Consider the following 18,239-nt stretch of genomic DNA (forward strand, 5'->3'; position numbering starts at 1 on the left):
GAGGGTCAATATAGATAAAAAAAATGTGTCAAAGTAACGTGCGGGCATTTGCACCCACTTGGATACACGTAGCTCTGCTCATGATTAGGACTACATCACATCAAACTCACAGCCAAACTAACAACAGCGAAACGTATGTAACCAAGCATACATATTATTTTTCTAACATTCACCAAGTAAACCGGATAGGTCAAGATACAAGCGTTTATCCAAGGTCCCAGTCACGATACATGCATTTAATGAAGTTTACATCTTTGGCATTTGCAGGTATCTATCAAGTTACTATACTTGGCTGCTGGAGCAGGGATTGCTGCACAAATGCGTGGGTGTCACTATAATTTTCAGTTCTGTTATTAACTAATAAGTTTGCATGATGGGAATGCAATACATAGAACTAGAAGCTAGGGATTTGGATGGTTTGCTTGATCTCGCTAATCCTAATCAGTTGTATCGGTTAGACATACTTGTTAATCAAAACCTACCCTTTTTAACAGGTTACCTTGTTAATTACTTTCACTGAAGAGGGTCTGATATAAGTTGTAATCGAACTAAATACGTGTTTAACTAATTAATTTTTTTTTTTTAAAAAAGGACATAAAATTTATTAATAATTGAAGACAAATAGTACTGTCCGGTACTATTGGAATAAATATTCATTAAAAACATGCATCGTGACTGGAATTTGATTTCAAATTTTAATTCATAACATAAATTTTAGTCCCATTTCGTGTACAAGTATTACATACAGATAAAATCATGAAAATCAGATTAATTTGATTTAATAATGTGCTTAAACATGGTTTACTTCACTTAGAGAGGAGCCAAATAATCTGTATTAACTTGCAGGGAATCAGGGAAAATCTTGCAAAGAATACCATGTAACCATTTTTATGCCGAAATCCAGTTTCCAATGTTTGTTTTACTTCAACTTCTGATTTTTGTAACTTGTGTTGTTTGGCTACAATTTCTTTTGCCATCTTCTTTGTTGTGTAATATACAGTTAATGATCTTCAAATTTACCACGCTCTATATTAACACACTAGTACTTTTCCATTTTCATCTTTTTCTCACTATTAAGGCAGATCATAGCATTGATCACTTCGATTAATGCAGGAACATACTGTTAACCTCTAGATGAACAATATGCATTCTTTGCTGGTTTTGTTGCAGAGGTCTCATGCTGGACCATCACAGGAGAAAGACAGGCTTCTAGATTACAAGGCTTGTACTTTGAAACATTGTTAAGACAAGAAATTGGATACTTTGACACTGAAATGACAGTGGGACAAGCCCTTGGGATGGCTTCAAGTGATGCCATAACCATTCAAGATGCAATGAGTGCAGAGGTAATAATTCATTTTATCCCTTAAGAAGTTCTAATCAGTTTCAAGTTACATAAATATTGAATTTCTCCTCTTATTCCCTTCACGTATTCCTGGACTTGCTTGACAATTCATTTTTTTCAGATAGGAAAGTCTATCCAATACTTGTCAACCTTTCTTTGGTGGGTTTTTAATTGCCTTTGCTGGAGAATGGCTTCTTTCTCTGTCCCTGGTTTCAATGATTCCTTCTCTTCTCATTGTTGGAGGGGTTACAGTGATTATTCTTACCAAAATGTCCATTAACACTCAAGCTGCTTATTCTGAAGCCAGAGGTGTGGTGGAAGAGACTATTGGGGCAACTAAAACTGTATGTTACTTGATATTCTTCCATTTTAGTTCGTTGACATGATCTTGAATTAGGTTGTTATCCTAAAGAAGAAGATTGACATTATTATTTTCAAATTCTTGCACAAGGTTTCGTCCTTAACAGCAGAAAATGAAGCCATCACTAAGTATGCCAAGAAACTGGAAAAAGTCAACGTGTTTTCTGCCAGACAAGGATTGGTCTCAGGGCTAGGATTAGGAACAGTGTCTTTTATTCTTTTTGTCAGGGAGAAACACCTTGAGAGAGTCCACTAAAGAGGCCAATATGTAAGTCAGGAATCCAACTCTAATCCAAAAGCTTAAGTTGTTAGGTTTTTGGCCCTTACTTACATATTAACCGCTCTGTCTCCATCTCTCGGATCAATGTGGGACACAACCCTTTACTCATGAACCTAACAAATCTTCCCCTTCATGAGTAACCCCCACATTAAACTCAAATTTACAAGCCCTTTTTTCGAGCCCACTTTAATACTCAATGCAAGCTCACCTTTATCACCAAGGTCACCTCTTCTCCCAAACATGGACCCACTCTTCTACAACATCCAAATTACATTTTGGTCCCTTGCTAACCCTTGACTCCTTAGTCTAACATCAACCGGACCCCCTGCCAAACCTATGGCACACCTGGTCCAACACCAACCAAACTTGTTGGCACTTCGGTCCATCATCAAGAAGAAAATTTTCACCAGTCCAACTCGGAAAAGAGTCCACTTGCCCATGAGTAACCAGTCTCACAACCTGAAGCTCTGATACCAGTTTGTTAGGAAGAAACACCTCGAGAGAGTTTACTAAAGAGGCCAATATGTAAATCAGGAACCCAACTCTGATCCAAAAGCTTAAGCTGTTAGGTTTTGGGCCCTTACTTACATATTAACCGCTCTGTCTCCATCTCTTGGATCAATGTGGGACACAAGTCTTTACTCATGAACCTAACACTTTTTGGTGGTTATGGACTAACCATTTGGTATGGATCTAAATTAATCCTGGAGAAAGGTTACACAGGTGGACAGGTTATCAGCATTATAGTTGCACTGGTGTATGGTGGAATGTAAGTTCAGCATTATTCTTATGGGAAAATTTCATTAGTTTTACATGCAAATTCCAATTAATTTTTTAGGTAGGATATTTTTGCCACAAATACTCCTATCTAATCAGTGAAAATAAACATTCTACCTGGAAGAGAGAGGTTTGCAATTTATCTAACGGTATCTACTGTTTCCATTGGACATTATTACCTCCCTAACTAAGTTTTTCTGACTTCTTGCACTAGGGCATTTTTACAATCTTCGTCGTGTTTAAACGCATTATCATCAGGAAAAGCTGCTGCAAGTAACTTGTTCAAGACAATCAAAAGAAAGCCAAAAATCAATGCTATTGATTCGACTGGGATTGTACTGGAAAACATCGGGGTGAAATTCATCTAAAAGATGTCGACTTCAGATATCCTGCAAGGCAAGCTGTGGAAGTATTCTCTGGTCTATCTTTACACATCTCAAGTGGTAAGCATGTAGCCTTAGTTGGGAAAAGCGGATGTGGGAAGTCAACAGTGATCAGTTTACTAGAAAGGTTTTACGATCCAGATGCTGGTGAAGTACAAATAGATGGTGTCAGTGTGAAGAGATTACAGCTCAGGTGGCTAAGGGAAAAGATAGGTTTAGTCAGTCAGGAACCAGTATTATTTGCCACAACAATAAGAGAGAACATAGCATATGGAAAGGAAAATGCCACAGAAGATGAAATCAACAAAGCCCTTCAGTCTTCTTCTGCTGCAGCCTTCATCAAAGACTTACCACTGGTGAACACTTTTGTTTCTTTATTCCTCCCTTAATTTTTTGTAAATACATGATGAGATGAACAAGCTTCTGTTGGTGTAAATATTACAAAATAATACAGAAAAGATTTGACTAGATCACTCTTAATGTTGATATAAGTTACTGGATATTTGATTTTATATCACCGGACATGGAAATATATCATGTAAGATTTTTATCAGGGTCTAGACACCGTGGTAGGCAAGCTCGGAGCTCAACTCTCTGGTGGGCAAAAGCAGAGAATTACTATTGCTAGGATAATTCTAAAGGACCTACAGTTTTCCTTCTTGATGAAATAACAAGTGCATTGGACACAAAAACTGAAAAAGCAATCTATGATGAAATCTTCGTTACTCACAGTTTATCAAGTGTTGAAACGTTGACAGTATTGCAGTTATGCATCAGGGAAAAATTGTGGAGCAAGGTAACTATGTCAAAATATTTATCTGATAACATTACTAACTCTTTCATGTCTTCTATTTAGGAACTCATGCTGAATTAATCAGAAATCAAGATGGGCACTATTCCAAACTAGTTAGCTCACAAGGGAAAAATCAAGTTGAGAATTCCAAACGGATGAATGGAGAAACAAGAAAGTACATCACTGAGACAATGGAAAATTTTGAGGGTCTGTTGTCATCCACTGAGAGTATTACGAGAGCAAGTTTATCAAGTACTAATCATTCTTCTAGAAAATATACTGGTATTAGTACTCAGGTTAGTTGCAGAGAAAATGAAATAAAAAAGGAACACAAATTTCAAAAGCATTCAACCTTTTCAATTAAGTGGCTTGCTAACCAATGCAAAGATGTTGTCCCAATTTTACTGATTGGAACATTTTCTGCAATAGTTCATGGTATAGCATTTCCAGTATATGGGTTCCTATGCGCAACAGCTATAACAATTTTTTATGAACCTCCTAGTCAGCAAGAAAAAGATTCAAGTTATTGGGCACAAATGTATGTGTTTATAGGCAGTATCACATTCTTAGCAGTATTATCCCAAAACTATTCATTTGGAGCTGCAAGTGGTAAGCTGATAAAGCAAATTTCATTGCTATCATTTGACAAGATTGTTCATCGAGAAATTTGCTGGTTTGATGATCCTTCAAATTCAAGGAAAATTGCTTAGTTGCTTACTCGTTTTTCAAAGTTGTAGAGAACTTTTCTAAATTTTCTTCTTTTATTGCTTAATCTCAGTGGTTCGGTTGGTGCAAGGCTCTCTTGCAATGCTGCAATGTTGCAGAGCCTTCTGAAAGATGGCTTGTCCCTCCTTATCCAAAATATATCAACAGTTTTTGCTGGATTGTTCATAGCTTTAATGGAGAACTGCATGTTGGCATTGATACTTATCGCATTGTGTACCACGTTGGCAATGCTAAGCTTCATTCAAACAAAATTCCTCAAAAGATTTGCTGCAGATGCTGAGGTTGATCAGATGATATTTGTATTCACAGTGCAGCATGAATAAGGATTGTACAGCATACCAACTTAACAAAATTTTCACTTGTTTTCAGCTTATTTATACTGAGCAAAGTCAAGTTGCAAGTGATGCCATTGGAAATATAAGAACAGTCGCATCAATTTGTGCAGAAGATAAGGTGATGGAGTTATATCGGAAAAAATCTGGCACCAAAATGACACACTGGATCCGACTAGGAATTATAAGTATCAACTTTGGCATTTCTCAATTTGGATACTTTTTCACAAGTGCCCTGTGTTTCTACATTGGTTCCGTTCTTGTTGAACAAAAGTAAGCAACTCTGGCAGAACTTTTCAAGGTGGGTAGCGCAATTATACTTTCTTTTTCTCATTGAAGTTTAAGTGTAAAATTCGGAGCTCTGGCCTGTGATTGCAGGTTTACTTGGCTTTCATAGCCTCAGCAGCAGGAATAGCACAAGCCAATGGTACGACATTAGATGCAAATAAAGTCTCTGCTTTGGCTAGTTCATTGTATAACATTTTTGACAGCAAAGAGACAAATGGTTCTAGGAGCACAACGGGCATGACACCGAAAAATCTAAGAGGTGACCTTGAATTCCAAAATGTTAGCTTCAGTTATCCATGTCGGCCAAATGTACAAATTCTGAAAGATGTGTCCTTGAACATTTCTCCTGGAAAGGTACGAAGTTTGTTTCACTGAATCTCTTTCTTAATTCCTGCTAGTACCTTTGAATTCATGCGCAGTAGATCATCTGATATTGTTAGGACTGACCCAGGAATAAATAAACTAAAGTTAGAACAAAATAGGCGGTATAACCGACCATATAATGATTAGGCGGTAGATACCAGCCATATAATAATTAGGCCGTAAAATCAACCATATAAAAGGGTTGTGACAACCCAATAAAGACAAATAACAAAGCAAAATAAAAGATACAGAAATTTACGTGGTTCGATCAAATTGATCTACGTCCACGGGCGAGGTAGGAACAATATTTCTACTATGAAGAAAAAATACAAAAACCGTAGGAAAGTGGTTCATAGGCCAAAATGGCACTTATAAAAGGTTTAAGAAATATTCTTAAACTCAAAACAAGAGAGTCTAAAATATTTGACTAAATGGCTTAGATGACTCAAGAAACTAATAGCCCATATAATACTCTCTTGAGTGGTGCACTTGATTCCTTCATAAACCCCTTCTATTTATAGGCTCTCCAACGAAGCCTTCCTGCTATCTGCTACAATGTGAGACGAAAGAATTCTGCCACGGTCAAACATTACGCCCGTTGGAAAAATCAACAAATCTCTACCTTGGCATAATTTCTAGTCCTACCATCGACAATAGTAAAATTGCTCTACCTTCTTCACATAAACTCCAATGGGCCAAATCACATACAACGAACACCAACCAAGCCCAAGCACTGCTTAAACTTGTAAACTGGAAGAGGTTTCATAAACATGTCAGTTGGATTGTCCTTGGTATTGATTTTCTGAATAAGGACCTTTTCTTCAGCAATGATATTCCGAATGAAGTGATACTTCACATCAATGTGTTTCGTCCTCTCATGATACATCTGATCTTTAGTCAAGTGTATAGTACTTTGATTATCACAGTGAATAATAGTAACACCTTGATGTAGACTAAACTCGCTAAATAAACTCTTCAAACACAAGGCTTCTTTGATTGTTTCGGTCACAACCATATATTCTGCTTCTGTAGTAGACAAAGCTACGATAGGTTGTAGAGTAACTTTTCAACTAATAGCACAACCGCCAATGCAAAATACATAGTCTGAAAGTGATCTTCTTCTATCAAGATCCCCAGCGTAGTCTGAATCTACAAAATCAGTCAAAGTGTTATTATTTCTTCCAAACTCCAAACATGCATTTGAAATACCTTGCAAGTATCTAAGAATCCACTTTACAGCCTGCCAATGTGCTTTATCAGGACAAGACATATATCTGCTAACAACACTGACTGCATGTGAGATATTTGGACGAATACAAATTATTGCATACATAACACTGCCGACTGCACTGGAATAAAGAACCCGTGCCATATAATCTTCTTGTTCATCTGATTGTGGTGATTAAGCAGCCGATAGCCGAAAATGGCTAGCAAGAGGAGTAGATACTGGTTTAGCATTTTTCATGCCAAAACGCTCCAAGACTTTCTCAAGGTAATTTTTCTGGGTCAAAAACAACTTCCCTACTCCTCGATCTCGATTAATATCCATGCCAAGAATTTTCTTAGTTGCTCCCAAATCTTTTATTTCAAATTCACTATTTAACTGCAGTTTCAAAGTGTGAATTTCTGACAAATTCTTGACAGCAATGAGCATGTCATCAATATATAACAATAAGTACATGAAAGAATCATCATTTAACTTCCGGAAGTAAACACAACTATCATACATGCTTTTTAAATAACCATGACCCAACATAAAGGAATCAAAACTCTTATACCACTGTCTTGGAAACTGTTTCAATCCATATAAGGATTTCTTCAATAAGCAAACATGGTCTTTCTTACCTTCAATTTCAAAACCCTAGGGTTGTTTCATATAAATTTGTTCTTCAAGTTCGCCATGCAAGAAAGCTGTCTTAACATCAAGCTGTTCTAACTCCAAATCATACATGGCAACTAAAACAAGCAAAACACGAATAGAGCTATGTTTAACAACAGGTGAAAAAACTTCATTAAAATCAACACCTTGTACCTGACTATAGCCCTTTACAACTAATCATGCTTTATACCTTGCATCTTCAACCCCTGGAATACCTTCCTTTTTCTTGAAAACCCATTTGCAACCAACTATTTTCTTATTTGACGGCGGCTTTACAAGAACCCAAGTTTCATTTTGATGAAGAGATTCAATTTCTTCATTCATCGCAATCAACCACTTTGCAAATCATCACAAGAAATTGCTTCTAAATAGGTGGAAGGCTCACAACTACATCAGTTTCTTGTGCAACAGACAAAGCATATGCAACTAAATTTACATATCTTTGTGGTGGTCGAATGTCTCTCCTTGTTCTATTTCTGGCTATGGAATATTCCTTTTCTTCTGAACTATCTTCAACAGTAGATTCAGGTGCATCTACTGGCTCTTGCTGAATAGAAGATTTGGACTGAGAAGGATCGAAACTGCCAATATCAAGCTCCACCTGCTTCTGTGTACTATCAGTAGTACAAGGACTAGAAAACTCCTTCTTGGAAGATAATATAGACAATTCATCAAAAGTAACATTTCTATTGATTATAAATTTTGAAAATTTGAAATCAGAACACCATGATCTGTATCCTTTCACCCTATAAGTATACTCAAGAAAAATGCACTTTTTAACTCTAGACTCCAATTTTTCATCATTCACATGCATGTATGCTGAACATCCAAAAACTTTTAAATTGGAATAATCAGCAGGAGTACCTGACCAAACTTCCTCAGGAGTTTTGAAATCAAGAAATGCAGAAGGAGAACGGTTGACAATATAACATGCCATATTGATTGCCTTTGCCCAAAAGTCGTTTGTCAACCCTGCATTGGAGATCATATATCTTGCTCTCTTCAAAAGCGTTCTATTTATACGTTCGTCTACACTGTTTTGTTGAGTCATCATTCTGACAGTGCGATGCCGAACAATGCCTTCATTCTTACAAAATTCATTAAATTCACCTTCACAAAATTTCATACCATTATCTGTTCTCAACCACTTAATATGTTTTTCCGTTTGTTTCTCAATCAAAACTTTCCATTGTTTGAAAGTTAGGAAAATATCATTTTTATGTTTAAGAAAATATACCCAAACTTTCTTTGAATAATCATCAATGAAAGTCAACATGTACCTGGCACCACCTTTAGAAGGAGCACGAGAAGGCCCCCAGAGGTCTGAATGAATGTAGTCCAAAGTTCCTTTTGTTCTGTGAACTGCTGGCAACTGGAAGCTAACTCTTTTCTGCTTTCCAAAAATGCAATGTTCACAGAATCTCATCTTTCCAATACTTTGACTACTAAGAAGACCTCGTTTGCATAAATAGATAAGCCTTTCTCGCTCATGTGCCACAATCTCATGTGCCATAATTTGGTGAAATCGGAATCGGACAAAGTTGATGTAGAAACAGCAGCAGTACCTGCAACAGTATATCCTTGTAAAATATATAAAATACCAGATCTGTGTGCCTTCATAACAACAAGAGCACCTCGAGTGATTTTGAGAACTCCATTTCCACTTGAATACCTGCACCCAATAGACTCAAGAGTGCCTAAAGAGATGAGATTTTTCTTCAAATTTGGAACATGTCTAACATCCGTGAGCGTCCTCACAATACCATCGTACATTTTAATCCAAATTGTGTTTTTGCCAACAACTTTACAAGTAGCGTTGTTGCCCATTAAAACAACTCCACCTTCAGTTAATTCATATGTTGAAAACCAGTCCCTAGTGGGACACATATGATACGAACAACCCAAATCTAAAATCCACGCACTGTTAGACCTAAAATTATTTTTCGTTGCACAAAAAATGGTTCCATCATTCTCATCAGCTGCTATACTAGCTTCAGCGGATTCAGTATTTTTCTCAACAAATTTTCCTTTTTGCTTTTCTTTATTTTTCAATTTAAAGCAATCAGAGATAACATGACCCTTCTTTTTGCAATAGTTGCACACTTCATTTTTATGTCTGGACTTGAATCTATTTTTATTTTCTGTGTTTCTCTTTTCAAATCTACCCCGAACAAACAAGCCATCGGTTTGACTCCCACTAGTTTTTCCAGTAATATCCCTATCTATCTGCTCTTTAGATTTTAATGTAGATTTAATTTCCCGATACGAAATTGTTTCCTTTCCATAAATCATAGTATTACGGAAATACTTAAAGGATTGGAGAAGGAAACACAAAAGTAATAGGGCTTGTCTTTATCATCAATTTTTGAATCTATATTTTTCAAATCCATAATAATTAAATCAAATTTATCAAGTTAGGAGAGTATAGATGTACCATCAGACATCCGAAGCATATACAAACTCTGCTTCAGATATACTCGATTCTCGACTGTCTTTTTCATATGCAAGGTTTTTAATTTATCCCACATAGTTTTGGCCGAAGTCTCCATTGCTATCTCATGCAATACCTCATCAGAGAGATTTAAGATTATGCTGGATCTGGCCTTCTTATCCATATCGGTGAAATCCGCATCCTTTACATCTTCTGGCTTGTTCTCAACTCCTTGTATTGCCAAAACAACTCCATCTTGAACAAGAATGGCCTCCATCTTGAGCTGCCACATCCCGAAGTTGGTATTCCTGTTGAATTTTTCGACAACCGTCTTTGTTATCGTCATTGTTGTCACAAAATCTGTAACCTGAAACTTGTCTCGAAAAAACTAGTCAAACAAATATGCAAGTCTCGTGAGTGGGTCCCACAGGGTGAGCGGGTCCCACGGGATGAATGGACTCCACAAGGTGAACGCGTTCGAAGGATAAACGGACCTCACAGGATGAGTGGGTCCCACAGGATGGACGGGCCCCACGAGATGAATGGGCCCCACGAGATGAACCTGTCTTGGAAAATATATCAACCAGCTCTGATACCAGTTTGTTAGGATTGGCCCACGAATAAACAAACTAAAGTTAGAACAAAATAGGCGGTATAACTGACTATATAATGATTAGGCGATAGACACCAGCCATATAATAATTAGGCGGTAAAACTGACCCTATAAAAGGGTTGTGGTAACCCAATAAAGACAAATAACAAAGCAAAATAAATGACATAGAAATTTACGTTGTTCGATCAAATTGACCTACGTCTACGGGCGAGGGAGGAACAATATTTCTACTATGAAAAAGAAATACAAAAGCTGTAGGAAAGTGGTTCCTAAGTCAAAATAGCACTTACAAAAGGTTTAGGAAATATTGCTAAACTCAAAACAAGAGAAGCTAAAATATTTGACTAAATAAACTAGATGACCTAAGAAACTAATAGCCCATATAATGCTCTCTTGAGTGGTGCACTTGATTCCTTCATAAACCCCTTCTATTTATAGGCTCTCCAACGAAGCCTGTTGTCAGCTGCGATGTTGGACGAAAGAATTATGCCACAGTCAAACATTACGGCTGTTGGAAAAATCAACAGACGTGTATAGTTGTCAGACCTGCTTCAATCCACTGGACTCTATTAACTCTTGTTGGTTTTAGGCTCCAACTGGACTTGGATTGTATCAGAGTTGTACACTACAAATTTCTGTTAAACCCGCTCTTATTGAAAAGGATTAACAGGATTGGACTATGTTTAATTCAGTTAATCTCAGCACTAATTGGAATTTAACCACATAAGTCAAATCAATACTGAGGAAGTTTCAACCAAGGATATGAAACATGGGATGATGCTGCAACACTGTTTTGCTATTATTTTAGCGCCCTTTTACATTGAAAATGGTTCAAGTTACCATTCAATCTATATTCATTTATTTGGCACTTATTATCCAATTTACATATGATGCAATGGAATTTGAGTTTGCAGACTGTTGTTTTTGTTGGAGAAAGTGGGAATGGCAAGTCAACATTAATAAGTCTAGTAGAAAGATTGTATGATGTTAAATCAGGATGTATATCATTGGATGCCATTGATATCCGAAACTACAACCTGAAATGGCTGCGACAACAGATAGCTTTGGTGAGCCAAGAGCCCATACTCTTCAAAGATACCATTCGTCGCAACATAACATATAGCAAGCAAGAAGATACAACAGAAGATGAAATTGTTGCAGCTGCAAAATTAGCAAATGCACACAACTTCATATCAGCATTACCTCAGGGCTATAATACTCATGTAGGGGAATGTGGAGCTCAATTATCCGGTGGACAAAAGCAACGGATTGCCATTGCACGGGCAATAGTGAAGGACCCAAAAATCCTATTACTAGATGAGGCAACAAGTTCTCTAGATGCAGAGTCAGAAAAAGCAGTTCAAGCTGCACTAAACCAAGTGATGGTAAGCAAAACAGCAATTGTTGTGACTCACAGATTGACAGCAATTAGAGGGAGTGACACCATTGCATTTCTGAGAAATGGCGTGATTGTTGAGAAAGGTAGACATGATGAGCTCAAAAAGATAGCTAATGGGGCTTATGCCTCTTTGTTTTCGCATCATCTGAACCACTCAATCTAGCTACTCCATGTGATTATGCTTATACCTCTCTGTATCCATAAGTTGTAGAGGCTACAAAAAGTGTGTATTGGAAAATTGAAAATCGTTCACTGTACTCAGAAAACTCAGAAATAAAGAGTTCGCATTAAGCTACATTTTTTTTTCTGTTTTTAATTGTTTCGTTTGCGGCTTAATTGAATATTCCTGGAGTTTGAACAACTATTATGTTTCTTGTCTGAGCATCTTAACCATTGGCTTGATTTCTTTCTTCAAGCCACTAATGAAAGTAGAAATGATCCACTTTGTTTTTGAGCATCGCCAAGGTTTTACGTTCCCCATATTTCTCATGGGCAATCTCCACTTCAAAACCCGTTGAAGCTTAATTACATCTTTAACTACATCCTTTGCCTTTTCTTCAATAAAGCTGTACACAACGTCTCACCGAATTCTTGCCAGGAAATTTTAATGAGTTTGGGAACCGGTGCTTATTGGGAATTTGGGACTGTGCAAATTATAAAGTCATATTAAATGGATATCATATCATCACACGCTATCCTACGTCCTGTGACAAAGAAGCTCTTACTCCTCGGTTCTCTGAAGCTGTTTTCGTCGTTAGTCTTGGAAAATATGGATTTGAAAAAAGACTGCAATTGCAAACCCCCATTGCTATTGCTATTGCCATTGCAGCTGTTTCTGCTAATACAACTGCTATTATCAATCGCTCCCCCACTACCATTACTACAAGCATTCCATTGCTGCTGCTCCTGCTTTGCCATTGTATCTTTTTTCTTCAATTTGATTTTAATCGGTTTGGTTATAAAGAATGGTGAAGATGATGAAGAGAGGACAGAGGTTGTTTCAGTTTTAGGGTTTTTTTTCTTGATAAATTATGATTTTGGTTAAAGAGTTTTTATTTTAATCGGTTTGATTATAGAGATTGAATGGGTTTAAGTTTTCTGTCCGGTTAATCGATTAATTAATTTAATATGGTCCGAGTTGGGTTGTTTGAGGGTTTGGTTTATTAAGGGATACTTGGCGAGATTCTAAGGAGTGGGACAGGATGTGACACAGGGTGTGAGACAGAAGATCCGTTCCGCCTACTATGTTAGTATATTATTGTATTCTCTTATATTGGTATCATGTGCATGTAAGTTTACTAATAATACATGAATTATTATGATTATTATAAGAGACTGCATAATATAATTCATTATACACGTTTCTACAATTCACTATAATATATTATTGTATACTCATAATATGTATGTGCATGAAAAAACTTATAAATGTGCATGAAGAGTTGTATAATCAATTATGATCTTGAATAATATAATTAATTATGCACTTTTCTTAATGATTGAGTTAATCATTTTAATGGAATTACAAATTGCTTAATGATTCTATATGATGTTGATGATAGAATTACGTATTGTTTAAGAATTTACGAGCTTAATGATTCTTTGTGATCAATGATCATAGAGTTATACATTGCTTGCGATATTGATTATAAAGTTACACATTGCGATTTTGGTAACAGTTATGCATTAGTTAATGATACACCGCTTCATATGTATTTTAATCTTGATAGTAAATTATACACTGCATAATTCAAATATATATTTGCCCTATTTTGTATTTTGGAAGGGATTTCAGAGATATGTATCCGAATCTGACACCTAAAAATGTACCTATATCTAGTACTTATACTCGAGTCTATGTAACATAGAATTTCAGTATTTGTCCTATTTCAGTTTTTTTCTAAATTTATCTTATATTTAATCTTTTCCAAATTTTGTATAGAATTGAATTTTAAATTTTTTGAATGTCATTAACATTTTAACCAAAAAAATGAAAAGCTGAATTTTCTTGAACAAGATAGATAATTGAATTCTTTTTCATACACAACCAAATAAAATTTGTTTAAATGTTTAATTAATTTCCGTTTGGAATAAGATTCAAAATATGGACCACTATTCAATGCATTTTTTAATATAAATATCTTAAATTTGATTAGTTTATCAGTATCAAACATAGAAAGTTTGTTAAAGTTCTAGTTATTTTGTGATTTTCTTTATAAAAAGTCCAATGACCACTTTTTGTTTTTTAAAAAGTCCAGCCATCATCTTTAATTGAAATCAATTAACTTTAGTCAATATTTTAGTTTGAAACATCAAAATCCATTATAGTGAGTAGCCAAATAATTAAACAAAAATTTCTTTAATATATTACAATTGTGTTTTCATCTTTTTTTTTTGAGTTGTTTGTTTAAACTCAACATACACTAAATCATTTTTGAAAAACTCGGCTAACATTTTAACGATATCATTAACTCATGCAGTAGCACCCATAAAAGCTAGCTAGCAATTGGTATTAGTGAGATCAAAGAGAAAGTACATGGTAATGTAGCTGGTTTTCATTAAATAAAGACATTTTTTTATATAAAAATATTTTTAAATATTGTTGTCGCGCCCCATTTTTCGTGATGAAAAATAAAAAAGGTTTTATAAAAGAATGTGATTTATTAATAATAAATGAAAAAGGACCTAGAATGGGACTTTGAAAAATGCGACGATTTGGGTCCAAAATTTAGTCAAAAATGGTTTTTTAAAAAAAAAAAGAGGAGTCGCCACTTGGTATTGAGTTTTGGTGTACCAAGTCACCCAAAAAGTGTATTTAAATAAAATAAAATAAAACCCTTTTCGACAACTCCAGGTCTTTGAAAAACAAGAGAAAATGGATTCGGGAGTCACGGTTGAAGAAAGGGAAGGCAAAGGTTCGATTAACTCAAACCTAAGGCACCCTTTCAACGTAGTCTAAGCTAGTTGCGAGGTTTAGCCCAAAATTTTCCTAATCTAACCCTTAATTTTATCATATTTGAATGTTTTCTACATGAATGCAAAAATAAAATATCGAAAGGGACAAAATGTTCATTCAAGGGTTTAATTGAACCAATCACGTTTATTGCGAAGGCCAAAATGAATCCTTGAAGGTGTCATGAGGATGCAAATGATAAAAAAAAGAAAAGAAAATAAATTAAATTAAATTAAATTAAATTATATACATATATATAAGTGATCAAAGAAAAAGGGAATGCAACATAAAGGGTACGGGAGGCGAAAAAACTCGTGACATAATTTTCTTATACATGGATTAATAGGGTATTTAAACTGGAAAGTTATAATCACCCATTTCTCATGTTTGAAAAATAATTACCCTAACATGAACAAGCAAATGAACTAGCTTAAATGAGATGCAATTCTAAATGACATGATTAGCACCTATAGCGGGTAGGGGATAATATAATAGGGAATATCATGCAAATGAGAAAAGATCCTAAAAATGAAAATATGCATGAAAATGTAATGAATAGCATACAAAGATGAATCTAGCGTAAGATGACCTAAAGGGTCTAGCGTTGGACTAACCCATTTCTAAAAATCCTTACTAGCGTTGGACTAGCAAGTAAGCGGAGGGAGAAACCACAACTAGCGTTGGACTAGTGTGGTGACGTCATGCATTAACAATTCATAGTGAAACAAATAAAACATAAATTAAAACAAATAAACACATAAGAGCACGTAGCACATAACACGTAAACATAATATCTAGATGCCAAAATCCTAAGAAAAGCGAATAAAACACATAACACATAAGCCACATAAACACGCAACCTATCTATTACATCGGGGAGCGCCTAACTACAATCTAGAAGGGAAAAATATAATAAAACAAATCTAATTATCCTATCTATTACATTTTGAGGTATTTAACTGCCTTTCGAATCATTATAAAAATTAACTAAAACATATATAAGAAAATTTGAATGAATATTTAAATCAAATAAATAAAGCATATAAAAATATATAAACACATAGGAACAAATAGGAGCACATAAGAGCACGTAATTGACATTGAAATAATAAAATAGGGGTACCTCCCGTTTGAAGTGGTGACTAAATGGAGTCAAATTATCCTATTTATACTCACAATGAACAAAAGGATCATGGCACCAATTTAATTGAAAAAGAAAATAATAATACAACTACTAAATTCACACTAATATATCAGACGTAAAGAAATTTAAGTAAATCTAAAAATTCCAAATTAAGCATATTTAAAAGTAGCATAATTAGCTATTAAAGAAAAGAAACAATCATAATAAAGAGAGTCAAAATTCATCAGGGACCGAATTGCAAAAATTGAAAAACTTTCGGGGATAAAAATTATATTTTTCAAAGTTCAGATGTCAAAATTAAATAAAAGATAAAATTTAGGGACTAAAGTGCAATTAATTTAACGACCTAGATGAAAGGAATCTAAAATATTCTGGGCCGTAGTGAAAATACTCCAAAGATCAGGGGCCAAAGTGCAAAATTCGGTTTCTGATTTGGGAGAAGAAAGGCCATCGGGCCGTTGTTTTTATTTATTTGGGTCGGATACTACCTAAGCCCAACCGCAAATCCATAGAAACGAGCAGGCCAGCCCGTCATTTTATCACTCAAACCCGACCTAGAAATACATGGGCTCCAGCCTCCTAGCCCATCCGAAACCCAAAGGAAAAAATAAACCAGAGCCCATTTCCGAAACCCAACCAAAACTAACTCCTGGCCCAACCGAAGAAAAAACATTAGCCCAAACCATTTTCTTTCTTTTTTTTTCTTTTTTCTTTCTTCTTCTTCTTTCTTTTCTTTCTTCCCCGTTCGTTCCGTCTCTTCTTCTTCCCAGGCGAGCTGAAGCTGAAGCTTCAGCTGGCGGCCATGGTGGTCGCCAGTGGCGCCGCCACCGCCGGTGACCTCTCCGGTCACCAAAAATCCTCAAAATACACCCCCTCACTCGATTTTTCACGTAGGTTCTATTTTTGGGCTTAGTTTTAACAAAAAAGGACTCGAAAGTGGCCAAAATGACAAGAAATCAGTCCAGTTTTGATTTTTCAAAACAACATACCCTTCACCAAAAATCATAAAAATTATACCACAACACTCTTACATCTCCTACAATACAAATATGATTTTATTTTGACAAGAAAACAACATAAAATGGACAAAATAAAGCAAAACAGCCCCTAGAATTCTTTTTGGTATTTTTTCAAACAATTAACATGCATTCACAAGAAACATTTCCTTTTCCTTTATCTGGTTCATGCCATTTCCCAAATTTCAGCAATACCACAACAACAATGCAAAGTAGCAAAAGCAGGAGAAAATAAGCAACTAAATATGAATTTAATGTGAAAAACAAAACTGAAAAAAAAAAAGAAAAAAAAAACCTCTAAGATATTGCAATCACTTGGTTGAGCTTTGTGGCGAGATTCCTGAATTCCAATGGTCTGACTGCTAATTCCCTTGCTTCTTTTATGGCTTTGTCTGTTGGGAACAAAGAAAAGTCCGAGAGATGTATTGGCTTGGAGTGTTTTTTGTTCTCTTTTTTTCTTTTCTTGCCTTTTTGAGGGAGAGAGCCGAGAGTTTTTTTTTTTTGTCGAGAAAGAGTGGAGTGTTTTTTTTGTCTTCTGTTGTGAGAGGGAGAGCCCCAGTGAAGAGTCAGAGTGGAGTTAGTTTTTTTCTTTCTTTGCTTGTTTGATTTTTCCCTTGTGTGTGTGTCTCGAGAGAGTGAATTGAGGGAGTCGTTTTTTGGTCTTTTTGAGCCCCCAAAAGCGCCGTTTCTTTTGTCTGTCCCCCGAGAATAAGGAGGGAACCAAGGGATCTTTGCCAAATGGATTTAGTTGTTTTTTTTTAAAATAAATCTACAAAAATGAGACAAAATATACTTAAAAAAATGCAAGAAAATAAATTGCTCATTAAATAGAAAATATTCGAGAAAACACAAAATTTGACAAAAATTTGGTGTCTACAGCTTGCCCCTCTTTGTCAAGAGTTTCAAAGAAACTCAAGACAAAGATGTAGACACCAAATTGCTTACCTGTCTCTTCTAGCCGCACCTGAGCTAAAATAAAGAAAAGCAACACTTGGCTGAAATTAGTGAACAAAAGATGTAATGAAATTGTAAAACATGTGACCGAACTCATGTAGAGTTGCCTACGTATCCCACCATGGGAATCAGGTCAAACGTAGTTCGAAATCAAGTGAACCACAATGAAACAAGTGCATTGACCAACTGCGATCTTTGCAAAG

The 18,239-nt window shown here is 35.6% G+C and overlaps 1 long non-coding RNA gene across 1 annotated transcript; it reads left to right on the plus strand.

Annotated features, from left to right (window-relative positions):
• Positions 1 to 261: 261 nt before the first annotated feature.
• Positions 262 to 1,502, plus strand: LOC113720459 (uncharacterized). The gene is made up of 3 exons (XR_011820878.1): positions 262 to 322; positions 1,171 to 1,346; positions 1,467 to 1,502. It is a non-coding gene; the product is annotated as an uncharacterized lncRNA (long non-coding RNA).
• The last annotated feature ends 16,737 nt before the right edge of the window (positions 1,503 to 18,239 follow it).

Source organism: Coffea arabica, chromosome 9c (assembly GCF_036785885.1).
Source record: "Coffea arabica cultivar ET-39 chromosome 9c, Coffea Arabica ET-39 HiFi, whole genome shotgun sequence".
In the NCBI taxonomy this organism is placed as follows: Eukaryota; Viridiplantae; Streptophyta; class Magnoliopsida; order Gentianales; family Rubiaceae; genus Coffea; species Coffea arabica.